This window comes from Vespa crabro, chromosome 17 (genome assembly GCF_910589235.1).
Source record: "Vespa crabro chromosome 17, iyVesCrab1.2, whole genome shotgun sequence".
In the NCBI taxonomy this organism is placed as follows: Eukaryota; Metazoa; Arthropoda; class Insecta; order Hymenoptera; family Vespidae; genus Vespa; species Vespa crabro.
The window spans coordinates 1,933,326-1,948,443 of record NC_060971.1 but is presented as its reverse complement, the minus strand read 5'-3'; the positions used below and the strand labels follow the sequence as shown (position 1 = coordinate 1,948,443).

General features: G+C 32.2%; 1 protein-coding gene and 1 long non-coding RNA gene across 8 annotated transcripts in view; both read left to right on the top strand.

Annotated features, from left to right (window-relative positions):
- The window catches only part of LOC124429970 (fasciclin-3), a 304,558-nt gene that overhangs the window by 234,495 nt on the left and 54,945 nt on the right, over nt 1–15,118 (top strand). The window lies entirely within an intron of this gene.
- The window catches only part of LOC124429973, a 121,248-nt gene that overhangs the window by 102,487 nt on the left and 3,643 nt on the right, over nt 1–15,118 (top strand). The window lies entirely within an intron of this gene.

The following is a 15,118-nucleotide window of genomic DNA, read 5'->3' as shown; positions in this document are numbered from 1 at the left end:
TTGAAAAGGCAGGAAATGGAAAAGAAAAAATAAAAGGAAGTAAGAGAGAGAGAGAGAGAGAGAGAGAGAGAGAGAGAGAGAGAATACCGTCTCGTTAACAGGAAGAAATTGGTTTGAGAAGAAACAAGCACGTGTGCGTTTGTGTAGATCTCTTGTCGAGTCTCTTTTGCGTTCACTCTTCGCGAAACTTTTTCCCTTCACGCATAATTTTCATCCAAGGGGAATACCGTTTCGTGTGGCTTGCGTTGTCTCTTTTTCTTTACGAGGGGGAAAAAAAAAATAAAGTCTGAAATTTATTTCGTCGCATGATTTCCTTTTTGTACCTTATATATCTCTCTCTCTCTTTCTCTCTTTCTCTCTCTCTCTCTCCCTCTCTCTCTCTTTCTCTCTCGTTTTTTCTCCCCAAGGTGGCAACTTGTAAGACGCGATTGGCCGTAGGCAAATTTTTTTTTTTTCCCTTTACCCTTCGTGCTCATGTTATTTCATATTTACGAGAAAATAAAATATTAGTTTAGTAGATAAAGATAAGTGAGAAATTTTGTTTCTAAATATATTTTCAGTTTATTCGCCGATATTATTTACTTATATATCTTGTTAAATCGCTTTCAAATTTATTTCTTTTCATTTATTAATTTCTGAGATATATAAAGTAGATATAATGAAATAAAAAAAAAATATATATATATGATATTATTAATACAATTACATTATTATTATATATTAATGCAAACGTTAATAATAACCATCAAAATTAAATAATTAAATATCAAAGAGGAGAAAAATAAAGTGTTTTATCAATAGTCCAAAAAAAAAAAAAACAAAACAACAAAAAAAAGAAAAGAAGAGAATTTAATCGTGTCAAGGAATAGAACATAATAAAGTAATGTCACTTATACGATAGCCCAGTAATAATATTTTTTATTAATTATGTGTATATACATATATATAAAAAGAAATAGAAAAGGTACGAAAGAAAAAAAAAAAAAAAAAAAAGAAGAAAACAGAAGAGATTTTGAAGACTATGGTCTAATCTTCTCGATCTTTTGAAAGTTTCTAAACCAACAACGTCCTCGATGATGCTCGAACTCTAAGAAGATTCTCTCGGCGTTAATCTCACGAAGGGCTAGAAGTAGAAGTAGAAGTAGAAGGAGAAGGTTGAAAAGGAAGAGTAGGAGGTTGAGGAGAAAGTGTAGGAGGAGATGGAGGAGGAATAAGAAGGGCACGTGCAGGCAGGAAGGCAAGCAGGCAGGCTCGTTTTGCTTTGCAAATTCGATGCGTGGTAAACGTGCGCGAGGCTCTTGCCGTCGACTTATAACGTTTCCGAAATCCGTCGGAGCTTGAATTCAGTAAAGGAGAGTGGGCCACACCTTCTCATGCATATTCGCACCTCGCTTTATGGCAGCTCGTTCCTCATTTTATAGCATCGTCCTATATATATATATATTATATATATCAATGCTTTTACTTATATATATATATATATTATATATAAATGCTTTTACTTATATATATATATACATATATCTTTTGTTACCCTTAATAATCATATTTATTTATGCTATGGAATATCCTTTCTATTCTTCTTTTCTCTTATATCTTTATATATTTATTATATTTATCTTTATAACTTTCTAAACTCTTAAAACCTTATCATGAACGAAAAAGAGAAAGAAAAAGGAAAAGGAAAAAAAAAGAAATCAAATGTCACGATGTCATCTTAATATTTTTTTTTCTTTTTTTTTTTTTTATTTCATTTTATTTCTTTTCTTTGTTCCTTCATTGTTTTGTAGTAGTTAAAAAAAAAAAAAAAAAAAAAAAAAAGAAGAAGAAAAGTCATATTTCTATATTTATCTTATTTAATAGGATATAGGAGAGAAAGTTTATAGGGATATTAATTTTCTTTTTTTTTTTCACAATAAATTCGTCGCCAGTAAAAAAAAAGAACTTTCCGTTTATCCGTTTTATTTTTCTATGGACTTTTCCTAGAATGAAATTTCATGCCGTATGATGGCCTTGATGAAGGGTTAAATTATACGCATCGTACACTCTCTTGTTCCTTACACGGTCTCGCTTCTATTTAAATTTATATTATATTACAGGCACCCATTAAACATCTCTTATTCATAAATTAGAATAATTATCACATTCCGAGGATAAAAAGAAACTGGAGAGGGGGTGGGTTGAAAAAGAAAATATGCGCACGTTCTCACGCACTTACGCGTTTAGAAACATACACGCACACACATACGCACACACAGAGAGACACACAAACGTGAGAAATAAAAGTGACAAAGATATTAACGGCAAAGCATGTCTGCGAATGTAACACGGGGGATGAGAGTGGGGAGGGAGAAAAGCGTGTCATAGAAGGCAAAAGTCACAGCTTGGTAGACACTCTGAAAGTTAGATATACGTAAAAAGAAAAGAGGACGTGGACGAGGACGAGAACGAAGTGAAATAGGAAGAAGAAGAGGAGGAGGAGGAGGAGGAGAAGGGAAAGGACGAAGAGAAGAGGAGGTTAGTGGATGTCGGTCGTGTAAGAGGAGTGAAAACAAGGGCGTGCAACGTTGTAGAAAGAGAGAAAGAGAGAGAGAGAGAGAGAGGGGGGTGAGAAGAAGAAGAAAATAGAAAAGAAGAGATAGTATAAAAGGAAGAGATAAAACGTGTGTCTATCAGAAAGAGAAAGAGAGAGAGAGATAGAGAGAGGAACTCTCTCGTGCATATTCAAAAGGCCAACTACCTATCTACTACAACGTCTGGTGCATCAAACAGCGACAGTGGAATAAGCCGTTGCTCCGACACGGAGACTCGTGTATGTACATGTATGCACGTATGCAAACCACGCATATAATCCCTATAGACTAGCCTTCCTCCCTTCTCAATCATCCCCTTGTCCTCTCTCTCTCTCTCTCTCTCTCTTTCTCTCTCTCTCTCTCTCTCTCTCTCTATTTATTCATCCATCCATCTATCCATCTCCTCTCTCTTTCTCTCACTCTCTCCTTTTTAGCGGTATGTATGTACATCCCATTGAACGGATTCTGTAACCAATGTTCGTCCCATCCACATTGATTTACCGACATGTTCACCGTCGCAAAATTGACTTTTCTAGTCTCATTATTCGTTTCTTTTCTATCTACTAGAATACGAAAGTAATAGGACTCTCACGCTTCTCTTCTTCTTCTTCATCTTCTTCTTATTTTTCTTCGTTGTTTGTTCGTCTTCCATATTTTCTTTTTCTTCCTATTTTATTTTATTTTATTTTATTTCTTTCATTTCATTGAATCTACCTAGTAGAATTTCTTACCTTTACCATCACGACGTACCAATATATTTTTCGATATATCTTTTGATGTTAGAATCTGATATCTTTGACGTTATTTGATTTTATTTATCAAGAGTTCAAGATCTCCGCCATCACGTCCCTCTTTGCTCTCTCACTCCCTCTTATTGGTCGAGATGCATCGGATTTTAACGAACCGATTCGAACGCAATCTCGGGCCGTATTCACTCGCGTACAGAGCATCGTGTATATATATATATATATATATATATATATATATATAATATAATATATAGGTATGTATATAAATATATGTGCGTTCGTATATAGATATAGAAATATATAGTGGAAAAAGAGAGACAGACAGATAGACAGAGAGTAAGAGAGAGAGAGAGAGAGAGAGAGAGAAAGATAGAGAGAGATAGAGAGAGAGGGGGGCGGGGGTTGGGGGCGAATCCTATACGATCTGGCTGGAAATCATGCCGTGCACGATATATATACTCGGTCAGAGAAACGGTCGACGAATTATCGCGAACAATCGTGGCTCGTCTGCGTCGGCCATTACCGTATAGAAATTTATGGGTTTGCTCGCGAAGGAAATGAGAGGGCCTCGGTGCATCGGCAGAGATGATGTGCCTCTATCTTCGTATTGCATTTTCCTGAAAGATAGATATCGTAGGTGATAGTGATAGCGTCGGTGGTGGTATACATTGGTGGTGGGTGATGGTGGGTGATGGTCAGAATAGTTTTGGTGAGAATTGAGGAAAAGAAAAGGGAGGAAAGATTAGAAAAGAGAAGGGGATGAAGGATATATATATATATATAGAGAGAGAGAGAGAGAGAGTCAAAAAGAGTGAAAGCATGAAAGAAAATAAATGAGAGAGAGAGAGAGAGAGAGATGAAGATAAAATATCTACAATACAATACACGTAAGAAAGTACGATGAGAGGATCGTCTCATCTTCTGGCATGCCATTTCTTCTTCTTTTATTTTCTCTTTTTCTTTTTTTTCTGCTTCTTCTTTTTCTTCCTCTTCTTCTTTTTTATCTTCTTCTTCTTCTTTCTCTTCCTCTTCTTCTTCTTCATCTTTTTCTACTATACGTGAAAAGATCCTCGTTGTGTCATCCACGATGCTTTCAGTTTCATCTTACTTTTCGTTTCCTCGAATGGCAAGAAAGGAAAAGAGATAGGAATACATTCATACTTCGTTCGTTCTGTCCTCGAGAAGAAACGAAGAAAGAAAGAAAGAAGGAAGGAAAGAAAGAAGGCATTCGTAAAGAAAAAGAAAAAGGAAGAAGAAAAAAAAATTAAAGAAAGAATGGAAGGAAGGAAGGAAGAAAGAAAGAAAGAAATAAAGAAAGAAAACGTCTTCTTTTTATTCGTCAATGGTGAACGGAAAGGGTCGAGCCTCCGAGCGATTTCCTTCGAGAGTGAACCCGATCCCTTGGAATTCTCCTGAGGAACGACAGGATTTAACTGGCGAACTTTTATATTTCGTCTTTTCAATGATTTTTCCCTTTTATTTCTTCTATCTACTTCTTCTTTTATTTTCTCCTCCCTCTTTTTATTATTATTATTATTATTATTATTATATTATTATTATTATTATTATTTTTCATTTGTATTTTTCTTGCAAATTTTTGTTCCTTTCATTTTTTCTTTCCTTGCACATATACATACATGTATATAAATATAAATATATATATATATATTTTTTTTTTCTTGTTTCATAAGACGCATTCGATCATTTTAGTATCCTTCTTTAGATAATCAAATTTAAACATAATATTTATTTTTTATTATGACTTAACATCGATTAATAAAACAAATTGATTTACATAGATTATAATGTTGAAGAAAGTAAGGAAGAAATGATTAAAGCTTTAATATCGTTTTGTTGATGAATTTTTTCTTTTCTATTTTTCTTTTTTTTTTTTGTTGTTGTCTTTTTTTCTTTTTCTTTCCCCCCCCCCCCTTTATTCTTTCACTTTATATCTTTCTTACAAATTTGAACATAATATTTATTTTTATTATGACTTAAAATCGATTAATAAAACAAATTGAATTACATAGATAGAGAATGTTGAAGAAAGTAAGGAAGAAATGATTAAAGCTTTAATATCGTTTTGTTGATGAATTTTTTCTTTTCTATTTTTCTTTTTTTTTTTTGTTGTTTTTTTTCTTTTTCTTTCCCCCCCCCCCCTTTATTCTTTCACTTTACATCTTTCTTACAAATTCATTATTATAATTCAATTTCGATAGATCATAGTATTATTTATATTTATTAAGATATTTATATTTATTATCGACGAATATTTCGGTTTAACGAGGATAATTAGATATAATGTTAAAGACAAAACCTAAAAAAAAAAAAAAAAATAGATACTGGTTAGTTTAATAAGGATACAACAGCAAATTCATTAATCCGATAACACCGGAGGATCGGGATTTACGTTAAGCATACATATAAACCTAAACTGCAGTGGGACGCCAGAACGTTAAAACGTTCGACGTGATAAAAAGAGGAGTAAAAACAGGAAAAAGAAAAAAAAAAAAAAACACGAAAACAAAAAAAAAAGGAAGAAGAGAAAAAGGTAAAAAAAAAAAAAACAAAAAAAAAAAAACAAAAAAGGAATATCGTTCCCGAAGGATTAACCCCCGACGTTATTTCCACGTAACGGGAACTCCATTAACCGAACGAGCTTCGCTAGAATAGCTAATTTTCGTTCGTCGGCGCGCTCGACTCGAAATTTCATTTATACTAAACCGGTTGAACTCGGCTCGACTTTCGACGGGACCCCATGACCCATGACCCATGTCCGTAACCATGCCCATGTCCCTCTCCGTCCCTCCTCTATCTTTTCTTTTCAAACATTCATAGTCGCTCGAAGTATAAGTAATTACTTAGTGATCGTCGAAAATTCGTTTCTTTCGATCGGTCATTCTCCAATCTCTCTTGATGGATACCAATTTCCTAACTTTTAATTTCATTTACGAGTAATCGAAAGTTTTATCCAAGGAATCTACTTATAAAATGCTAGAAGACGTAGAATTATTCTTTGAAACTTTATTAATAGGATCGCTCGATAAAGAAAGACGAGATTTATCATTGAGGTTAAAATTCACACACACACATATATATATATATATATATATATATATATATATATATGTTTTTTTTTTTGATTGAATCGAGAAAAAAAATGTAAAGCTTATTTTTCTTTTACAATAAAAAAACTTCTTTTATATATATATAATATTACATTACATATATGTATATATGTATATATATATATATCTATAATATAGCTATATACATAGATATATATATATGTGTGTGTGTGTGTGTGTGTGTGTGTGTGTGTGTATGTATATATAATAAAAGTATTTTATAAACAAAGAGTTGTTGATCGAGAAACTAAATGAATAGGAAAGCTTTTTTAATTGTCAGTTTACCCTTTTGTAATACACGCATAGATAATGGTTAGAAACGTGCGAACGGTTATCTCATGGCAGTTAAAAATCGAGCTTTACGGTGCGATACGTTCGTTACACCACGGTATTCCAAATGCACAACCCATATCGGTATCCGTGGTTTTCATGCCATTTACGCAACGACAGCTGATGAATCTATGCCGGCCAGCCACGAGTGCACCGACCGACATCCCACAGTTTCCCCCGATTTCAATCCTCTCTACCGCATGGTAAACCCTCATCGTTTTTCAAGAGAGAAAGAGAGAGAGAGAGAGAGAGAAAGAGATAGATAGATAGATACATAGAGAGATAAAGAGAGAGAGAGAGAGAGAGAAAAAGAAAGAAAAAAAGACTCGACCCTTTGCCTCTCACACGTCCATCGCTTTTAAAGCCGAATTTTCTACGCCTATCTCAGCCATCGATTCGGTTTTTCTTTTTTGTTTTTCCTTTTTCATTTTTCTTTCTTTTTTTTTTTATTTTGTTTTGTTTTGTTTTGTTTTGTTTTGTTTTGTTTTGTTTTTTATTTTTTGTTACACAACGTCACGTCCAATATACATACATATGTACATACCATTTTACGAGTATTTAAATATTCATTAATGATAAATGTTATCGTTCACAGTTAGATCACTTGTTGTTGTTGTTGTTATTGTTGTTATTGTCGCATATGTCATTCTATCGTAGAATTGTAACCTCTTTTTTTTTGTTTTTTTTTTATATTTTCTCAATTTATCGCAAAGAGTTTTATATATATTTGAAAGTTTCATAAGAATATGAATATATATTTATTAATCGTATGTTGTGCAATTTTTACGTTAGCGCTTAAATAAAAAAAAAAAAAAGAAAAAAAAAGCAAAAGAATAATACTTGATATAACTAATATTTAAAAAAAAAAAAAAAAAAAGAAAAAAAAGAAAAAAGACTGACAATTAATACGTTGACTTTAAAAGCGACAATAATAATACGAAGCGTGATTGTTTATATTTGAAAAAAAAAAAAAAAAAAAAACAAAAATAAAAAAAGACATTTCTTCGAAAATTTGTTGACAATATGAAATAAAATAAAATTTGTAAATTTGTAAAATTTATAACAGATACGTAATATGTTACGTGTTTACGTATGATATTGGAGCGAAGCTTCAAAATAAAATCTCTCTTCCTCTTTCTTTTTCTCTTTTTGAAAATCTATTCCATCAAAAACAAAGTTTCTGAAAGATGGGCAGAATTTTATATCGATCGATATATTTCTCGAAGTAGGAATTCGTTTCTTCTCGGTCGTTTGTCCCAAAAGAAGAATTGTGAATTCGAATCATTCGATGAATTCTCTTCTCGTCGATCGCAAACGTCTCTTCAGCTCTTAGAATATCGTCGATTCTCCTACCCGATGTAAATCGCTTTATTTGCATGTAATGGTATTGTTTGTCCTAAAGCCGAACGAGAGAATTCACTGCTCTCTCTCTCTCTCTCTCTCTCTCTCTCTCTCTCTCTCTCTCTCTCTGTCTCTCTTTCTCTCTCTCTCGTTTTCTTATAAATCGTTTTCCAACCTCGCGCAATAGTTCCTTAGCTTTTTCTCATTCTAATGGCAATAAAATTCGTAGAAGAAAATACTTTTGACCTTGTAATCGTATATTATATTTCTTTTTCCCTTCTACTTTTTAAAGGAAAGAAAGAAAAGAAAAAAGAAAAAAGAAAAAAGAGAGAGAGAGAGAGAGAGAGAGAAAGAAAGAAAAAAATTTCAACGAAATAAAAGTATTCCAATCAAAAATTTCAACGAAATGAAAGGCATCGTTAGAAAACATTTTCATTTCTTCATTATTTCATACTCTTTTTATTCCTTTTTTCTCTTTTTTTTTTTTTTTTTTTTTTTTTTATTCCTTTTTCCTTTTTCTTTTCTTTTTTTCCTTTATCAAAAATTCCTAATTGCAAATGTACAATGTGAAAACGAATATTCCACTATAATCCCCCTCCTCCCTGACATTTTTCTTTATCCATTCGTAACCACAATTCGCGTTTCGCTTTTCATTTCGTAAGCTCGATCTATTCTCAATAGCAACCGCAAAGATTTACTTTACGAAACGAGATTTGGTTTTTTTATTTCTCTCTTTCTCTCTCTCTCTCTCACTCGCCGCCGGCCACCCCTTGCCTCCTACCCTTCTCTACTCACCTCCCTCTCTCTCTCTCTCTCTCTCTCTGTCTCTCTGTCTCTCTCTTTATCTCTCTCATTCTTTTTCACGTGTTTGTTCCTCATTGATCGTTAGATTTACACTTATTTTATTGTAATCTTTTTCTTTTTCTTTTGTCTTTTTCTTTTTTTTTTTTCTTTTCTTTTTTTTTAATCCAATTTAGATGAGACTACGGTGTTTAATACATAAAACACCGTAACGTTATCTAATATTTCTAATTCAAAGAGATTTTCTAAATTCGAAGAATATTGAACAAAAGTATTTTTCAAAAAACGAATACGTTTATCCGATGAATGCAGCTGCGGCTAGCGGTAAATAATAGGCATCATTCGTATTACGCTTTCAATCACGTACACTCTCACACACTAACTACATTAACCTGATTTTCTCTTTCTCTCTCTTTCTTTCTCTTTCTTTCTCTCTCCCCTTGTTGTTTCACATTCGTTCGTTCATTCGTTCGTTCATTCGTTCGTTCGTTCGTTCGAACGCATATCTGCAATTTGCCACGCAGCCCGTTTCTGTCTACCCTTGTGAAAGCTTTCCTACTCATTTTCTGCAATTACTGGATTATAGGGAGACTATTAATGTTCAAACAATACCTGGCTACTCTCGTTTAATCGTTCTCTGTCACGATCACGTATGTACCAGAAAATCGATATAACCTACCTTCCTTTTTATATCTCTTTCTATATCTCTCTCTATCTTTCTCTCGTTGTTTAGAATTCCTTTTCTTGTAATCATCGTCTTTGATCGATTATTTTTAAACAATGATTGTATTTATTATTATTATTATTATTATTATTATTATTATTATTATTATTACCCAATGAATTAATTTATGATAATAAATTATCAATATTTATTCGATAATCCAATATTTATTCGATATCGTCTTATAAATTACTTATAACAAAAAAAAAAAAAAAAAAATAGAAAGAGAGAGAAGAAAAGGAGATATTAAACGAAAGAAAATTTAATCGTTATAATTTCACATGAATATTATTAAATTACGAGCACATAGAAATCTAAGCTGGTGTTTCGTCGTTCGAATTAGGAACAATAGTGGATGAGAAAATGGTTAAATATTTATTTCGTTTAATAGCCATAATCCCAATAGACGATAGGATACTACTACTTTCTACCGATGTCTCTTAACGTTACCATACAAAACCGAGGATTAATATCGTCGTACATTACTAGTTTTTATTCGTTACATCTACATTGTGTCGTAGCTAACCAAAGTCGTTATAAAATATTTTTCCCCATTCGTTTCTACGACGTCCGACTCATTACCTGTCGAGAGAATACAAGCTCAAACCCACAGGAAAAAGAAAAGGCTCGTTAGAAACTCTCTACGTACTACCATATACTTTGGCTATGTTATCGCATTAGAAATATATCATGTAACCTTTTGATTACGAGAAAAGAGAAGAGAGAGAGAAAAAAAAATTTTACGAAATATTATAATCCTTTACACTTTGCAATCTTTATCATTTTCATAAGATATATTTATGGGATCTTTAATTTATCGATTTGCCATTAGACGATTAAATATCATTAGATGAAAAAAAAAAGATCTGCATATATATATATATATATATATATATATATATATATGTATATGTATATATATAAAATTAAGGGACATGATAATCCTATAACACTTAGGAATATTCATTACAATTAACAATATTAATTTTAGAAGATATTTATGGAATTTCTAACTTAACGATATACGATTAGAAGATGTGAAAGTTTTATGCTTTTAAAAATCGTTCGTATCCTTTGTAATCGATCTATGTAAATTTTTTTATAAAACGGGGATTTTTCTCTCTCTCTTTTTTTTTTTTTTTTTTTTTTTTTTTTAATGAGGATTTATAATGTGCGAATAAATTTAAAAATTTAGTTACGTATTTATTCGAAGTATCGATTTATTGGAAAACATTAAATAATTTATTTTCGATAGACCCTTGACTAAATATAAATTTGATAAAATGATTATAGGGAAAGTATCAACGCGTATAGGAATAAAAGAAAGAAATAAAAATAAGAAGAAGAAAAAAAAAAGAAAGAGAATAAATAAATAAATAAATAAATAAATAAATTTACAATAAAGTCTCGTCTTTATCCTCGTCATCGTTTTTCGTCCTCTTGTCGAATATCCGCTTTTCTCTTAGGCTTCCTTTACGATTTTGGATTATTTGTCCCGCGGCGGTGTTTCTCGACGCGAATCTCATTTGCGCTGGCGGATCTAATCGTCTGCGAAATTTCTTTCTCCCGCAGCAATCTCAACCCTGAAGTTACCTTCTACGGATCGTCACCTTCTCCTTTCCCTTCTCCCTTCGCTACTTCTCCCTTCATCCTCTCACCAACGTATTCTCCGATCGCTTAATACCGTTTAAATCTCCTTTGAGGTCGCACGATTCACGACTTTTCTCTCTCTCTCTCTCTCTCTCTCATTTTCTCTCTCTTTCTTTCTCTTTCTCTTTCTCTTTCTCTTTCTCTTTCTCTATAAGGATGATTCCGTTTGCAACGGAAGCACGTTAAAGTTTGCCAGTGGCGATGGACGACGTCGATATCTCGAGGGACGATTCAGAGGGAGGAAATGAATCGACTTCAAACTCTAGCTTTATTTGATATTCCTACTACCGATGTTTCACTCCTCTCTCCTCAATCCTTCATTAACCTTCGTTAATTTTCTATTATTAAATTTTTAGGCATCTCTTTAAAAGAGAAAAAAAAAAAAGAAAAAGAAAAGAAAAGAAATTTCGTTACAACGTGTACAAATATTTACGATATGATAATTGGATCGCACGTATATATCCTTCGATCAAGGTAAAGCGTTTTTCCCTTTCGTATTGTTTTCTTTGTTTTCTTTTTTTTTTTTACGCCTATAATAATCACGCGAATGAAGTACGTACGTGCTTATGCCTTTAGCAAAAAAGAAAAGAAAAGAAAAAAAATATTACTAACGTATGCGTATTATTACCAATATTTATTTACTATTGAAAACATCAGAGAGAAAGAGAGAGAGAGAGAGAGAGCAGATTTTGAAAAAAAATATATATATGTAGTACGTACATTTTGTAGTAGTACGTATGTAAACGCGTAACCTTCGAATTTATACGAGACAAAAAGAAACGTGTTATTGATAGTTCGTTCAGCGAATAGAAAACAAAACATTGTTTTCAAATGAACCATCTATTCTCTTAACTCCAAGATCAAATCAGTCGAACTTTAGTCGTCGTTTAATACGGATCTCTTATATCTCTAAAGTTTCATCGTTATCATATATTCGATTAAAGTTATACCAATCAAATTATTTTGACAAGTATATAAATCTAATTCCAATAATCATTCAGTCCTATCGTTATTTTATTCATTTAGAATAATTGCAATAAACGTTCTTAAGTATAACGTGTATGTACATACGTTCGTAAGTTTCCTTAACATATTACATACGCACATATATTTGTATATATATATATATATATATATATATATATATATATTTAATTTCGTATATTTATTCGCACATACTGATAATAATTTTAACTAACACATATAATTCTAACCGTAATAATCATTCGTCTCATCGTATGATTACAGTATAATCACATAAGCTCCCTGAATTTAATGAGAACGTTTCAAAGGTCCATTTGAAAGATTCACAGGCTCATACTATATATATATATACACACACACATACATACGTATTTTATTCGTATTATATGCTCGTATATGTATATATATATATATATATATATATATATATATATATATATATATATATATACAAAGATGTATATTATATCATAGGCATTTACAAAACCGTCCGACGAAGAACGTGGACGGTACTTTGCACCGGCTCTACTACACCACGGACAAAATCCGCAGCTTATATTCCATAGCGTCCATGCGATGTAATAAATTAATGGAATCTATGACGAGCCATCTCATTTTGCAAGCGGCTAGCCACGTTACGCTCGAGGAGAGTCGTTATCTCGTTGCAAGTACAAAGGGCGAGCTTGGCCATATTGTTACGGTCTCGAGCTTTCCACTATCCACTGGACGCGTTATCTTTTCTTTCTCTCATTTTCTGTTTTTTTTTTCTTTTTCTTGTTTCTTTTTTTTCCTTCTCTTTCTCTCTCTCTCTCTCTCTCTCTCTCTCTCTCTCTCTCTCTCTCTCGTTACGTTTTCGTAAATCTATTCTTTTTGAATAGAGTACGCTTTCGAATATATCGCGTAGATAATTCTTTTTTTATTTCACGATATTGTTTGATTTTTTTTTCCTTTTCTTTTCTTTTTTTTTTCTTTCTTTCTTTCTTTCTTTCTGAAAAGAATTATGATGAGATATTATTAGTAAAAGAATTAGATTGATTTACAAGGGAGTTTCGTTTTATCGTAATAAATTCATTGTAATTATTTTCACACATATCCTTTTAATATATCACATTTATTTATATGTTAATTGAATGTGTCATATGTAATATAATAACGTGATATAATATGAATATAACGACGTATATTAAAATGAAGTATTATGGTAATAAGAAGAGGACATTTTTCTAACAACGATAAAAATAATTCCTCGATGAAATTATGTTCGATCTCATTAATATATTCGATCAAACGTAATGGAATATAATAATATCGAGTTAAGGAAAATTCGATCAAAAAGTATCCACCTTATCGGAAGAGTCTAAGCTCTCTTGGAAAGTTTTTCTAGTCAGTAGTGTCGCTGTATTAGATGGTGAAGAGAGAGACAGTAAGATGGTAAGAGAACGAAATAGGATAGGGCCAAGTATCAAACTAGAGAAATAGATATATATATATATATATATATATATATATATAGAGAGAGAGAGAGAGAGAGAGAGAGATCAAGAAAGAGAGATAGTGAAAATGGGAAGAAGAAAAGGAAGAGGAGAAAAGATGAGGGTGAGTCTTAAATCGACTAAGTGAATGACAAGTTAGAAAAGACTGAGAAAGAAAGAGAAAGAGAGAAAGAGAGAGAGAGAGAGAGAGAGAGAGAGAAGAGTAACTACTCGAAGAAAGAGACAAAAGTTGGCAAGTCGGATAATGGTGAAGTTATGGCTGCAACTCAAACCTTTAGTATAGTTAGATATAGATATATATATATATATAAAATATATCGTGTAAGACAATTCTAACGATCTCTTAAAACTGAACGTTTCTTCCAAGAAGCAAAAGGGGAATCCTCTTTTTATTTCTTTTTTATTTTATTTTATTTTTTTTTTTTTTTTTTTTTATGTACGTCCGATCAAGAAGAACAAGAAGAGAAATCCTACTCGACAGAAGGGGAGAGAGAGAGAGAGAGAGAGAGAGAGAGAGAGAGAGAGCAAAAATGTTTAGAAAAAAAAGAGACAGAAAAAGAGACATGTCGGTCAAACGACTAGTCAGACAACAATCTCTCTCTCTCTCTCTCTCTCTCTCTCTCTATCTATCTATCTATCTATCTATCTATCTATCTATCTATCTCTCTTTATCCTCTTTTTCTCTTGTTGTTTTCTCTTAGGAATTGTAGGAAGCAGGAGTCGAGAACGAGTGAATAATGGACCGAAAGTGTCGCTTTATTGGATTACCTGGTTGCTTCGAGACTTCTCGATCGTTAAATCAAACTGCCGAATCACCGATCTAAGTTTCCGAAGCAAATCGAGAGAAGTTCGAAAGTCGGTAGATGTAGTAAGAAAGAGAGAGAGAGAGAGAGAGAGAGAGAGAGAGAGAGAGAGAGAGAGAAAGGAGAGAAGGAAAGCTTAGACCAGTTGTCTAAGTCGAGCCGAAAATTTCACTTTGTTCGTAGAGTAAAACGTTATCTCTGTTCGTATCTATGTGTTAGAGATAGTGTGGTAACATTTCGATTGTTCAATTCGAATTTCAAATCGTTAGAATGTATTACGGAGTAGTCTACTTTGAAATTTCTTGTAGGTAGTTTCTCCTAGGGAACGACAGAGAGAGAGAGAGAGAGAGAGAGAGAGAGAGAGAGAGAGAGAGAGAAAATATATATTTCTTTTCTCTTATACTTTTACTTAATTTTGATTTTACTTAAACTATCTAATTGATTTTAATGTACAATTTTTTATATATATATATATATCAACTTATAATATTTTCATTCACGAAACTATATTATACTATAAACTCATGTGAGGCGAGGAAAGG